Genomic DNA, 13,302 nt, shown 5'->3' with positions numbered 1-13,302 from the left:
TAAAAAACATTTTAAGAAAATTGGAAGAAATTTTACAATATGTTTCTAAGATATAAATTGTATCCCTTGGATAGTAACAATTGTCCCAACACAGACTTACCAGGGAATAAAAAAAAAAAAAAAGTATATATATATATATATATATATACAATTTTTTACATATAAATTTTACTATTGTTTGTTTTTTCCTCATATTTTCTCCTTTTTCTTTTCTCTCCATCTTTTTTTTTCTTTTCTGATAGGATTGAAACACTAGATCTTTGGCTTCATTCCTAAAACAAAAGTGAAAGAAAACAAAAAAAACTATTTCAAAACAATTCAAAAAGAAAATATTAAAAAAAAAAGAAAAGAAAAAAAGAATTTTAATTTTTTGAAAAAAAGTAGAAGAAAAACATCAAAATGATGTAATAAAAATTGATTTTAAAAATCCTATTGGCCATAGCACTTTTGAATTTTTACCAAAAAAAAGAAAATAAAGTTATTTTTTAATCTTAGTTCTAATTTAATTTTTAGTATCAAAGAATAATACGGGTTGTACTCAATTTTTGGCTACCTTGTGTAGTCATAAGTTTTAGCCCAAATCTAATTTCACAGCTAACAATTGTAAATGCTCGCGGGCTTTGCCACACCAAAAAGTATTTTTCAGTTTTAGTCCCACATCAAAATTTTACTGTATGTTTCTATCATTTAAATTGTATCTCTTGGATAGTAACAATTGTACCAACAAGGACATACCAGGGAAAAAAAAAAGAGAAAAAAAGACAAGAAATTTTATATTTGTTTTTCCTTTTCTTCTTTTTTTCCCTGTTTTTTTTTTTAATTTTCTAATTTTTCTCATTTTTCTTTTCTCTCTATTTTTTTTTTTTTTTGATAGGATTCAGATATCAAATCTTTAACTTCATTCCAAAAAACAAAGTGAAAAAAAAGAAACAAAGTATTTTTAAGCAATTCAAAAAGACAATATAAAAAAAAAAAAAACAAGAAATAAAAAAAAAAATTTAAAAAAAAAAAAATTCCAGAAAATTGGAAGAAAATATAACTATTTTTTAATCTTAGTTCTAATTTAAATTTTAGAATCAAAGAATAATACAGCCTAAGCTCAATTTTTTGCCACCTTGTGTAGTCATAAGCTGTAGCCCATATCTAATTTCACTGCTAACAATTGTAAATGCTCGCGTGCTTTGCCTCTTCATAAAGTATTTTCTGTTCTAGCCCCACATCGAAATTTTATGATATGTTTCTAACATATAAATTGTATCTCTTGAATAGTAGCAATTGTCCCAACAAGGACATACCAGGGAAAAAAAAATGAAAAGAAAAAAGACAAGATACTTTTTTTTTTGTTTTTTGTTTTTTGTTTTTTTTTCACTTTAATCTTTTTTTTCTATTTTTTTTCCTTTTCTGAGAGGATTAAAACACTAGATCGTTGGCTTCAATCATAAAAGAAAAGTGAAAGAAAATAAAAAAAAGTATTTCAAAACTATTCAAAACGAAAATATCCAAAAAAAAAATTAAATTTTTTTAAGAAAAACTTCAAAATGATGTAATAAAAATAGATTTTAAAAATTTACTTGCCATAACACTTTTGAATTTTTGCCAAAATAAGAAAATTGGAAGAAAATAGAGCGATTTTTTAATATTAGTGCTAATTAAAATTTTAGTATCAAAGAATAATACTAAGCTAAACTTTTAACTACCATGTGTAGTCATATGCTTTAGCCCATATCTAATTTCACTGCTAACAATTGTATATGCTCGCGTGCCTTGCCGCACCAAAAAGTATTTTCTATTTTAGTCCCACATTGAAGTCTTACTATATGTTTCTAACATATAAATTGAATCTCTTGGATAATAACAATTGTCCCAACAAGGACATACCCGGGAAAAAAAAAGAAAAACAAAACAAAAAAAATACCAAGAAAAAAAAAATTTGTTTGTTTGTCTTTTTTTTTTTCATTTATTTCCTTTTTTCTCAACTTTTTTTTTATCTCCATTTTTTTTTTCTTTTCTGATAGGATTGAAACACTATATCTTTGGCTTCATTCCTAAAAGAAAAGTGAAAGAAAAAATAAAAAAAGACTTTCAAAACAATTCAAAAAGAAAATATCAAAAAAAAAGACAAGAAATAAAAAATTTAATTTTTTTAAAAAAAGCGTTTCAAAAAAACATCAAAATGATGTAATAAAAATAGATTTTGAAAATCTTATTGGCCATAACACTTTTGAACTTTAACCAAAATAAGAAATTTGGAAGAAAATAGAGTTATTTTTTAATCTTAGGTCTAATTTAACTTTTAGTATCAAAGAATAATACGGGCTAAGCTCAATTTTTAGCCACCCTGTGTGGTCATAATTTTTAGTCCAAATCTAATTTCACTGCTGACAATTGTAAATGCTCGCATGCCTGTGCCTTGCCGCACCAAAAAGTATTTTTTATTTTAGTCCCACATTGAAATTTTACTATATGTTTCTAACATCTAAAATTTATCTCCTTGATAGTAACAATTGTACTAACAAGGACATACCATGAAAAAACCAAAAAAAATATAAAAAACAACAAAAAAAAAATACAAAAAAAAAATACAAAAATTTTTTTATTTCTTTTTCCCTTTTTTCTGTTTTATTTTTTTTCCTTTTCTTCTTTTTTACTCAGTTCTCTTTTTTTTGTTTTCATTTTTCTCCTTTTTCTTTTCTCTCTATTTTTTTTTCTTTTCTGATGGGATTCAAACACTAAATCTTTGGCTTCATTCCAAAAAGAAAAGTGAAGGAAAAGAAATAACGTATTTCAAACAATTCAAAAAGACAATATCCAAAAAAAAAAGATAAGAAATAAAAAAATTAATTTTTTTTAAAAAAAAGTTTCAAAAATTTGGTAGAAAATAGTGCTATTTTTTAATCTTGGTGCTAATTGAAATTTAAGTATTAAAGAATAATACAGGATAAGCTCCACTTTTGGCCCCTGTGTAGTTATAAGCTTTAGCCCCTATCTAATTTCACTGCAAACAATTGTAAATGCTCGCTTGCCTTGCCGCACCAAAAAATATTTTCTCTTTTAGTCCCACAACGAAATTTTACTATATGTTTCTAACATATAAATTGTATCACTTGGATCGCAACAATTGTCCCTACAAGAACACAACAGGGAAAAACAAAAAAAATGACAAGATATTTTGTTTTGTTTTTTCCTTTTTTTCTCTTTTATTTTTTTACCCTTTTTTTCTTTTTTTCTTTTTTTCTCTTCTTTTTTTTCTTCCTTTTTTTGTTTTTTTCATTTGTTCGCATTTTTTCTTTGCTCTCTATTTTTTTTTTTCCTGATAGGATTCAAACACTAGATCTTTTGCTTCATTCCTAAAAGAAAAGTGAAAGAAAAGAAAAAATGTATTTCAAAAGAATTAAAAGAAATATATAAAAAAAAGCCAAGAAATAAAAAAATTAGTTTTTTTAAAAAAACGTTTAAGTAAAACATGGAAATGATGTAATAAAAATGGATTTTAAAAATCTTACTTGCCATAACACTTTTGAATTTTTGCCAAAATAAGAAAATTGGAAGAAATTAGAGCTATCTTTTAATCTTAGTACTAATTTAAATTTTAGTACAAAAAAACAAAATGGGATAAGCTTAAGTTTTAGCCACCCGGTGTAGTCATAAGCTTTAAGCCCATATCTAATTTCACTACTAACAATTGTAAATGCTCGCGTGCCTTGTCGCACCAAAGATTATTCTCTCTTTAGTCCCACATGGAAATTTTACTATATGTTTCTAACATATAAATTGTATCTCTTGGATAGTAACAATTGTCCCAACGAGGACATACCAGAGAAAAAAAAAAAAGAAGATAAGAAAAAAAAAAAAAGAAATTCTTTCATCACTTCTTTGTTTTTTTTTTTGGTTCATTTTTCTCATTTTCACTCCTTTTTCTTTTCAGATAGGGTTGAAACACTTGATCTTTCGCTTCATCCTTAAAACAAAAGTGAAAGAAAAAAAAAAGTATTTCTAAACAATTCAAAAACAAAATATCCAAACAAAAAGAAAAAAATCAAAAAAAATAATTTTTTTTAAAAAAAAGTATAAGAGAAACATCAAAATGATGTAATAAAAATAGCTTTTGAAATCTTACTTGCCATAACAATTTTAAATTTTTGCCAAAATAAGAAAATTGGAAGAAAATAGAGCTATTTTTTAATCTTATTGCGAATTTAAATTTTAACATCAAATAATGATACGGGCTAAGCTCAACTTTTGGCCACTCAGTGTAGTCATAAGCTTTAAGCCCATATCTAATTTCACTGCTAACAATTGTAAATGCTCACGTGCCTTGCCATACCAAAAAATATTTTCTTTTTTAGTCCCACATCTAAATTTTACTATATGTTTCTAACATATAAATTGTATCTCTTCGATAATAACAATTGTCCCAACAAGGACATACCAGGGAAAATAAAAGAAAAAAAAAAGGGCAAGAAATTTTTTTTTAGTTTTTCTTCCTTTTTCCTGTTTTATTTTTTTTCCTTTTTTCCTTTTCTTCTTTTCTTCACTTTTATTTTTTAAAAATTTTACTCATTTTTTCTCCTCTTTCAATTTTACTCATTTTTTCTCCTCTTTCTTTTCTCTTTATTTTTTTTCATTTCTAATAGGATTGAAACACTAGATCTTTGGCTTGATTCTTAAAAGACTAAAATTATTCAAAAAGAAAATACCAAAAAAAAAGGACAAGAAATAAAAAATCTTATTTTTTTTATAAAAAAAGTATAAGAAAAACATCAAAATGATGTAATAAAAATATATTTTAAAAATCTTACTTGAAGGTTTGCCAAAATAAAAAAATTAGAAGAAAATAGAGCTATTTTTTAATCTCGGTGCTAATTTAAATTTAGTATCAAATAATAATACAGGTTAAGGTCATCTTTTGGCCACCCTTTGTAGTCGTAACCTTTAAGCCCATATCTAATTTCATTGCTAACAATTGTAAATGCTCGCCTGCCTTGCCGCATTAAAAAGTATTTTCTATTTTAATCCCACATCAAAATTTACTATATGTTTCTAACATATAAATTGTATCTCTTGGATAGTAACAATTGTCCCAACGAGGACAAACTAGAGAAAAAAAAAAAGAAAAAACAAAAAGGGAAGAAAGAAAGAGAAGAAAAAATAATTTAATTTTTTTCTTTTTTTTCTCTTTTATTTTTTTTTTCCTTTCTTTTATTTTTTCTCTTTTCTTTCCCTTTAATTTTTCTCATTTTTTCTCCTTTTTCTTTTCTCTTTATTTTTGTTTTTTTTTTTATAGGATTGAAACACTAGATCTTTGGCTTCATTCCTAAAAGAAAACTGAAAGAAAAGAGAAAAACTATTTCAAACAATTCAAAAAGAAAATACTAAAAAAAAAGGACAAGAAATAGAAAAAACTAATTTTTAAAAAAAAAACAAATAAGAAAAACGTTAAAATGATGTAATAAAAATGGATTCTAAAAATCTTACTTGCCATAACGCTTTTGAATTTTTGTCAAAATAAGAAAATTGGAAGAAAATAGAGCTATTGTTTAATCGTAATGCTAATTTAAATTTTAGTATCAAAGAATAATACAGGCTAAGCTTAACTTTTGGCCACCCTGTGTAATCCTAAGCTTTAAGCCCATATCTAATTTCCCTGCTAACAATTGTAAATGCTCGCGTGCCTTGTCGCACGAAAAAGTATTTTCTATTTTAATCCCACATCGAAATTTACTATATGTTTCTAACATATAAATTTTACCTTTTCAATAGTAACAATTGTCCCAACATGGACATACCAGGGAAGAAAAAAAAAAAGCAAGATAAATTTTTTTTGTTTTTCTTTCCTTTTTTTCTCTTTTACTTTTTTTTTCTTTTTTTTCTTTTTTTTCTTTTTTTTCTTTTTTTTCTATTTTTTTTATTTATGTTCTCATTTTTTCTCCTTTTCTTTTCTACTTCTTCTTCTTTCTTTTTTCCTGATAGGATTGAAATACTGCATCTTTGGCTTCCTAAAAGAAAATTGAAAGAAAAGAAAAAAATTATTTCAAAAGAAATAAGAAAGAAAATACCAAAAAAAGGGGACAAAAAATAAAAAAATTATTATTTTTTGAAAAAAAAGTATAAGAAAAATATCAAAATGATGTAATACAAATAGATTTTAAAAATCTAACTTGCCCTAACACTTTTGAATTTTGCCAAAACAAGAAAATTAGAAGAATATAGAGCTATTTTTTAATCTTAGCGCTAATTTAAATTTTAGTATCAAAGAATAGTACGGGATAAACTCAACTTTTGGCCAACTTGTGTAGTCATAAGCATTATCCCATATCTAATTTCATAGCTAACAATTGTAAATGCTCGCGTGCCTTGCCACACCAAAAGAATTTTCTATTTTAGTCCCACATCAAAATTTTACTATATGTTTCTAACATTTAAATTGTATCTCTTGGATTGTTACAATTGTCCCAACAAGGACAAACCAGGGAAAAAAAAAAGAAAAGATAGGAAATTTTTTTTTGTTTTTTTTTTTCTTTTTTTCCGCTTTTATTTTTATATTCTTTACTTCTATATTTCTCCTCTTTTTTTTTTTTATTAATTTTTTTTTCAGATTTCTCATTTTTTCGCTATTTTCTTTTCTCTCTATCTTTTTGTTTTATTTTCTGATAGAATTGGAATACTAGATCTTTTGCTTCATTCCTAAAAGAAAAGTGAAAGAAAAGAAAAAAAGTATTTCAAAAACATTTCAAAAAGAAAATACCAAAAAAAAAGGACAAGAAAAAAAAAGTAATTTTTATTTTTAAAAAAAGTATAAGAAAAACATCAAAATGATGTCATAAAATTAGATTTTAAAAATCTTATATGCCATAACACTTTTGAATTTTTATCAAAATAAGAAAATTGGAAGAAAATAAAGCTATTGTTTAATCTTTGTGTGAATTTAAATTTTAGAATCAAAGACTAATACATGCTTAGCTCAACTTTTGGCCACCCTGTGTAGTCATAAGCTTTAAGCCCACATCTAATTTGACTGGTAACAATTGTTAATGCTCTCGTGTCTTGTCGCACCAAAAGAGTATTTTCTATTTTAGTCTCACATCGAATATAGTATATAAATTGTATCTCGTGGATAGTAACAATTGTCCCAACAAAGGGCATACCAAGGAAAAAAAAAAGCAAAAAGGAAAAAAAAAGACAAGAAAAAAAAATTTAGTTTTTTTTCCTTCTTTTCTCTTTTATTTTTTTTCCTTTTCTTCTTTTTTTCTCTTTTTTTTAATTTTTTTTTTCTCATTTCTTTCCCTCTTTTCTTTTCTCTTTATTTTTTTTTCTTTTCTGATTGGATTTAACACTAGATCTTAGGTTTCATTCTTAAAAGAAAAATGAAAGAAAAGAAAAAAAGTATTTCAAAACAATTCAAAAAGAAAATGCCAAAAAAAAAAGACAAGAAATAAAAAAACTATTTTTAAAAAAAAAAAAGTATAAGAAAAACATCAAACTGATGTAATAAAAGTAGATTTGAAAAATCTTACTTGTAATAAGACTTTTGAATTTTTGCCAAAATAAGAAAATTAGAAGAAAATAGTGCTATTTTTTATTCTTAGTTCTAATTTAAATTTTAGTGTCAAAGAATAATACAGGCTAAGCTCAACTTTTGGCCACCCTATGTGACTAGCTTTAAGCTCATATCTAATTTCACTGCTAACAATTGTAAATGCTCGTGTGGCTTGTCGCACCAAAAAGTGTTTTCTATTTTAGTCCCACATCGAAATTTTACTATATGTTTCTAACATATAAATTGTATCTCTTGGATAGTAACAATTGCCCCAACAAGGACATACCAGGAAAATAAATAAATAAAAAATAGACAAGATAAAAAAATGTAGTTTTATTTCCTTTTATTTCTCTTTTATTTTATTTCCTTTTCTTCTTTTATTATTATTATTATTATTATTATTATTATTATTATTATTATTATTATTATTATTATTATTATTATTATTATTATTATTATTATTATTATTATTATTATTATTCTTATTTTTTCTCCTTTTTTTTTTCTCTTTATTTTTTTTCTTTTCTGATAGGATTAAAACACTAGATCTTTAGCTTCGTTCCTAAAAGAAAAGTGAAAGAAAAGATAAAATGTATTTCAAAACAATTCATTAAGAAAATATCCAAAATAAGAAACAAGAAATAAAAATAATAATTTTTTTTTTAAAATTTTATGAAACCATCAAAATGATGTACTAAAAAAATATTTTAAAAATCTTACTTGCCATAACACTTTCGAATTTTTGCCAAAATAAGAAAATTGGAAGAAGATAGAGCTATTGTTTAATCTTAATGCTAATATAAATTTTAGTATCAAAGAATAATACGGGGTAAACTCAACTTTTGGCACCTTGTGTAGTCATAAGCTTTAAGCCCATATCTAATTTCACTGCTAACAAATTGTAAATGCTCGCATCCTTTGCCGCACTAAAAAGTACCATGTTTCTAGCCAGGAGTAATTCCAGTTCTTTTTCTAATGGGTCTTTGAGAGGGGTGAAATTATCCTCTCGTCTTTGATTATTATTTTATGCGTTGGCTCTAGGCAGACCCCTTCGGTTTTGGTTCTGATTGTTGCATTGAGCAGCTGAACCTTGAGCCGGTCCGTTAACGACAATTTCATTAACTTGACCGGATGCATGCATCGTGTTATTGTTTTTGTTCTTATTTTGGGGATTTGTTATCGGTTTATTATTGGGCCTGGTGCTAAGGGGTGTCCATCTGGCCCTTTCATGTCACGCCACCCGCTCAATCATGGAGTCGAAAGAGTGGGGGATAAGACCTTGGCTGAAGAAGGTCTTGTATTCAGGAGCGGTATTCTCTAAGACTATGGAGATCTTGTCTGGGTCCATAAGTGGGCATTCTATGACCCGCATCGCCGCCTTGCGGAATCGACCAATGAAATCTTCGAAGGATTCTCTTGGGTTTTGTTTCATTGCATTGAGCTCGCCCAGGGAGAGAGGTCTTGGTGTCGACCCACAGTAGTGAGGGACGATAATGTTGAACATTTTGTCTGGAGTAATGTGTGATCGAGCAGTCATTGTTGTCCGATGCTAGTTCAAGGCCTCGCCGTTCAATGTTTGTGAAAATATGGCCTTCAGTTGGTTAAGCCTGTCTCGCAAAGCTCAAACAGAGAGGAGGTATGCGTTGACATGAGTATCTCGATCGCTCTTCTCATTGAACTTGTTTCTAAATTCTGGGATGACAACTCCCAGGAGAAGGTCTTCGATGCCTCCAAGGGTCTCTCATGAACATAGGCCTTTGGGGGGTAAGATTTCATGTGTGCCCATTCTTACAAGCATATCCTGCATTGCTTTTAATGTGCCTTCTTGTTGAGTGTTTCGCATGACAGTACGCCCATCGGTCGGTGGGTTCCCAAGTACAGACTAATGAGTTAAAAGTTGGGGTACATGTTGGCCTGCATTGGCCTGAAATTGATGAGCCGCAGTCACTGAGGTAGTTTGATACATTTGAGCCTGAGGGGCGTATTGACCTATAGGGGTCGCCACCGGTTGCGAAAATTGCACGGTTTGTTGGACTGGATGAGCTAGAGGGACTGATTGAAGAATCGACTGACTCAGTTGTGCTAGGGGTTGACCTATACCGATAAGTCAGTTTGGCATGGACCTATAAGCTGGGGCGTGAACAGTGTAACCTAGGTCAACTAGCCTTTTAAGGGTAGCTTGGACGCTTATAAGCTGGGGCGTGAATAGTCTTGATTGATACCTCTGCTTCGTATGATGTTCAAGACATCATGAGCTGTACTATGGTGGCTCGAGGATGGGTTAGATCCCCTAGACCTAGGTGGGTCTTGGTTTTGAGACTGTTATACCTTGGAGTTATCTTGGTTTTACGGGAATTGGGGTTTGATACTGCATGAACATCTTCCCTCACTCGACTCCTATTTTGGTTGCCTAAGATCCCTTACAGGACGACCCCAGGTCGGACCACTTGACTATTTAGAGTCTTTCGGGCTGAACTAGCTTTTCAGATCACAAAAATCTCAAGATTAGGAGTGAACGCTTGGGATTCTACCTCTAATTGAAGACTTTAGCGTTGGATAATGGATTGACCTAAGTTTTGTCGATAATCCCAAGGGATCGCAACATACTGGTCCTTAGGTTTGAGTAGGTTAGGCTTAGAGTCGGTCGTGGAGCGATCATCATAGTCGCCTTGAGTGACCGACATGGTGATTGCTTCAGACCCGGTTTTAGAATCTAGACTTAGGTAAGATCTAAACTCGATGACTGAGGGCAGACCTAGCCTGACTCTAGGGGTAAAATATTAACTAAGACCTAGGCTAAGACTAGACTGGAGCCTAGACTTGCTAAAATCAATGGATTTTAGTATAGACCCTGAACTAGGGTATGCCTAGTCTAGCTCTAGAGGCAACTCTAAACTAAGACCTATGCTAAAACCTAGACTAAGACCTAGGCTAAATAGGTACGAGTCTCGGCTCGGACCACGAGTGGGTTTAGGTTCGAACCTGGGTGTGAGCCTGGTTCGGACTTGGACTGAGCTGGGTGCAAGCCTGGGCTTGGACCAAGAGGGTTGTGATAATTAGACCGAGTCTGGACCCGGACTGAATCAAAGATGAACTAGGAACGAGCCTTCGACTAGGACCCAGAGGGAGCCTAAGTTCGGACCAAGGTGAAACCTGGTTCGGACTTGGGCTAAACTGGGTACAAGCCTAGACTTAGACCCAGAGGGTTCAGCTCGGACCAAAAGCGGGTTCGGATTGAGATCTAAGATTAACCAACATAAATAAAAAAGCACAACACATGAAAACTTATAACCTAGATTTATAGGTAGGCTTGGCTTGAGAGTGGGTTCCTAACTATTGAAATGCGGCTAGGCTAAGATAGGTCCCCACATAGGTTCTGACCTCCTGCTATAGGATGTTCACCAGGTCCTACTCTACACGAAGTTTTTTTGAGGCAAATGATTATGGAGGGGTGCACACAGTTAAAGTTACACGAATCCCAACCGCCTAGACTCTCAAAGCTAGGTTTCCCTCACACCGTTAGTGAGGATTTTGGGGGTTTTCGAAATATTTGTTTGCTGGTTTCTTGGTCATTCCCGGTCAGGTGTGTACTGAAGTATGTAAAGAAGGACACAATAAAAAATAAAGTGGCAAGCAAGCAGGAACACAGAGAAAGAATAAAGCGGGTTCTTCGTACTAGTCACGGCTAGCAATGCGCGCTTCGAGGCGAAGCTCGCTCGAAGCACAATATAGTGTTGGAAGATATTTTTTATCAACATGGGGCCCCCATTTACGACTGCTATAAGCTCAATGACACGATCAAAGACCTTATCAACAACCATCAGATAAAGCTCGAAGAATTGAAGAAAGTGTTTGGCGCAACTGAGGTTTCTCACATAGTCACGATTCAAGAGGATGACGGGGCACTCGATATCCTTCATGCATTTTTCTCCATAATGCTCGAAGAAGGGCTCGTCACTCCCAAGCCGGCAAGGTAGCCCAAGTTCATGCCTCCAGAAACTGAGAACCTCTGGTGTGCGTATCACCACATACGAGGTCATGACATCAGCAAATGCACTGGCTTCCACAAGATCTTGGCAGAGAAGATGTAGCAGTGTCAGAAAGTTCAAGGCAACTCAGAAGGACACCCTCAAGTCCCTCTTCTGCATGAACAAGAAGACCTCCTGACGCAAGCCCAAGGAAGCGCTGAGCTAGACCCTCTACAGGCCCTCTTCAAGGCAATTCTCCAACAAGGCCTTATCACTCCCAAGCCCGCTAGGCAATCGAGGTGTCTTACCCAGGGTACGGAAAAACTTTGGTGCTCATATCATCAAGTATGGGGCCACAAACTCAACGAATGCTCTGGGTTCGAAGCTATAGTAGTGGAGAAAGTCCAACAAGGCCACATCATTTGTGCGGTTCAACCAGAACTCTTACAAGCCGTCGCTCCCATTATCCACACTATCAGCCCCTCTTGAGTATACACTGGACCCATCGGAGCCTTCGACCTCTCAGCCCTAGAAAGTCTACCATGGGCAGAGTAGCTCAAATCCTTGAAACGTGAGGCAGTCTACCAAGCTAGGGCTACTCACTAGCCTGATAAGGTGGTCCAGACACTGACTCAAGGATCCCAAAGGAGACGGTGGGCACCTAGGTCGGCCCGTCGAAGGAATTGTCCTCCTCAGCCACCAGTCAAGGAAGAACTCCTCAGGCCCCTTCCTCCATTGCTGACCTTGCAAGACTTTATTTCAGGCACAGCTCGCCTCGTCCTTTCGTCCAATCAGACGGACATCCCTAAGTCACCAACAGCTCGGGATTCTTCCAATATGGGTGATGACGCTAAAAGCACCCCACGACGGTCAAACCCGAGGCAAGACCTAAAATTTCTCCTGGGCACGTCCAATTTTGGCGATGAAGTAAAAAGCTGCCCGGAATGTTTTAACTCTTCTTCTCCTCCCTTATCTTCTATTTTCTCCATAGGTGCAGCTAGACAGTGCCCAGACTTCGACACTCTAAACAAAGAGTTCGGAGACACCAGCCTCACCCAGCCACAGCAAGAGCGTCTCAGAGAGATGCTGGCCCAGGCTACTGGATTCTCAACAGCCGCCGACGCCCTGTCAACCTGAGAAAAACCAAGTCACCTTCAGGTTCCAACTCTCACGAGGCCTGCCTCATGATCTAGGTGCATGAAGCATCACTTAGCTCGGGGCAAGCACCAAGTGAACCCAGTCATGAGGTCATGGACTTCCCGTTCGAAGCTGACCCTTCCATCGCCTGGACTAGCCAGAGACCGGTACTCTCGCACACTGTGCCCCTCTTAGAAGCCGAGATGTCCGGATCATGGGCTTCTACATTCGAGGTTAATGAAAATCCTGGTGAGTCTCTTGACGAGGAACTCTAGGAAGCTTCAGAAGAGTAGGAAGAAGACAGTCAGACCACTGCTGATGAGCTCGAAGAGATCAACCTAGGGGATGAGGCTGCCCTAAGGTCGACTTTTATCTTAGCAAAAACATCCCCAGAGGAGAAAGAAAGTTATATCTCCCTCCTCCGAACAAATCGAGATGTCTTCGCCTGGCACAATCATGAGATGCCTGGTCTAGACCCTCAGATTGCTGTCCATCGCCTTGGTATTGATCCAACCATCAAACCCATGAAGCAGAAATCAAGAAGGTTTAGACCCAACCTTGAGATGCAAATCGATGCTGAGGTGAATAAGCTCAGGCAAGCATGATTCATATGTGAAGTCAAATACCCAAAATGGCTGGCAAATGTTTTCTTAGTCAAGA

The sequence above is a fragment of the Amborella trichopoda genome, chromosome 8 (genome assembly GCF_054954075.1).
Source record: "Amborella trichopoda isolate Santa Cruz 75 chromosome 8, AtrichopodaSantaCruz75HAP2 v2.0, whole genome shotgun sequence".
Classification (NCBI taxonomy): Eukaryota; Viridiplantae; Streptophyta; class Magnoliopsida; order Amborellales; family Amborellaceae; genus Amborella; species Amborella trichopoda.
The sequence above is the reverse complement of the archived record's forward strand: the minus strand, read 5'-3'. Positions refer to the sequence as shown.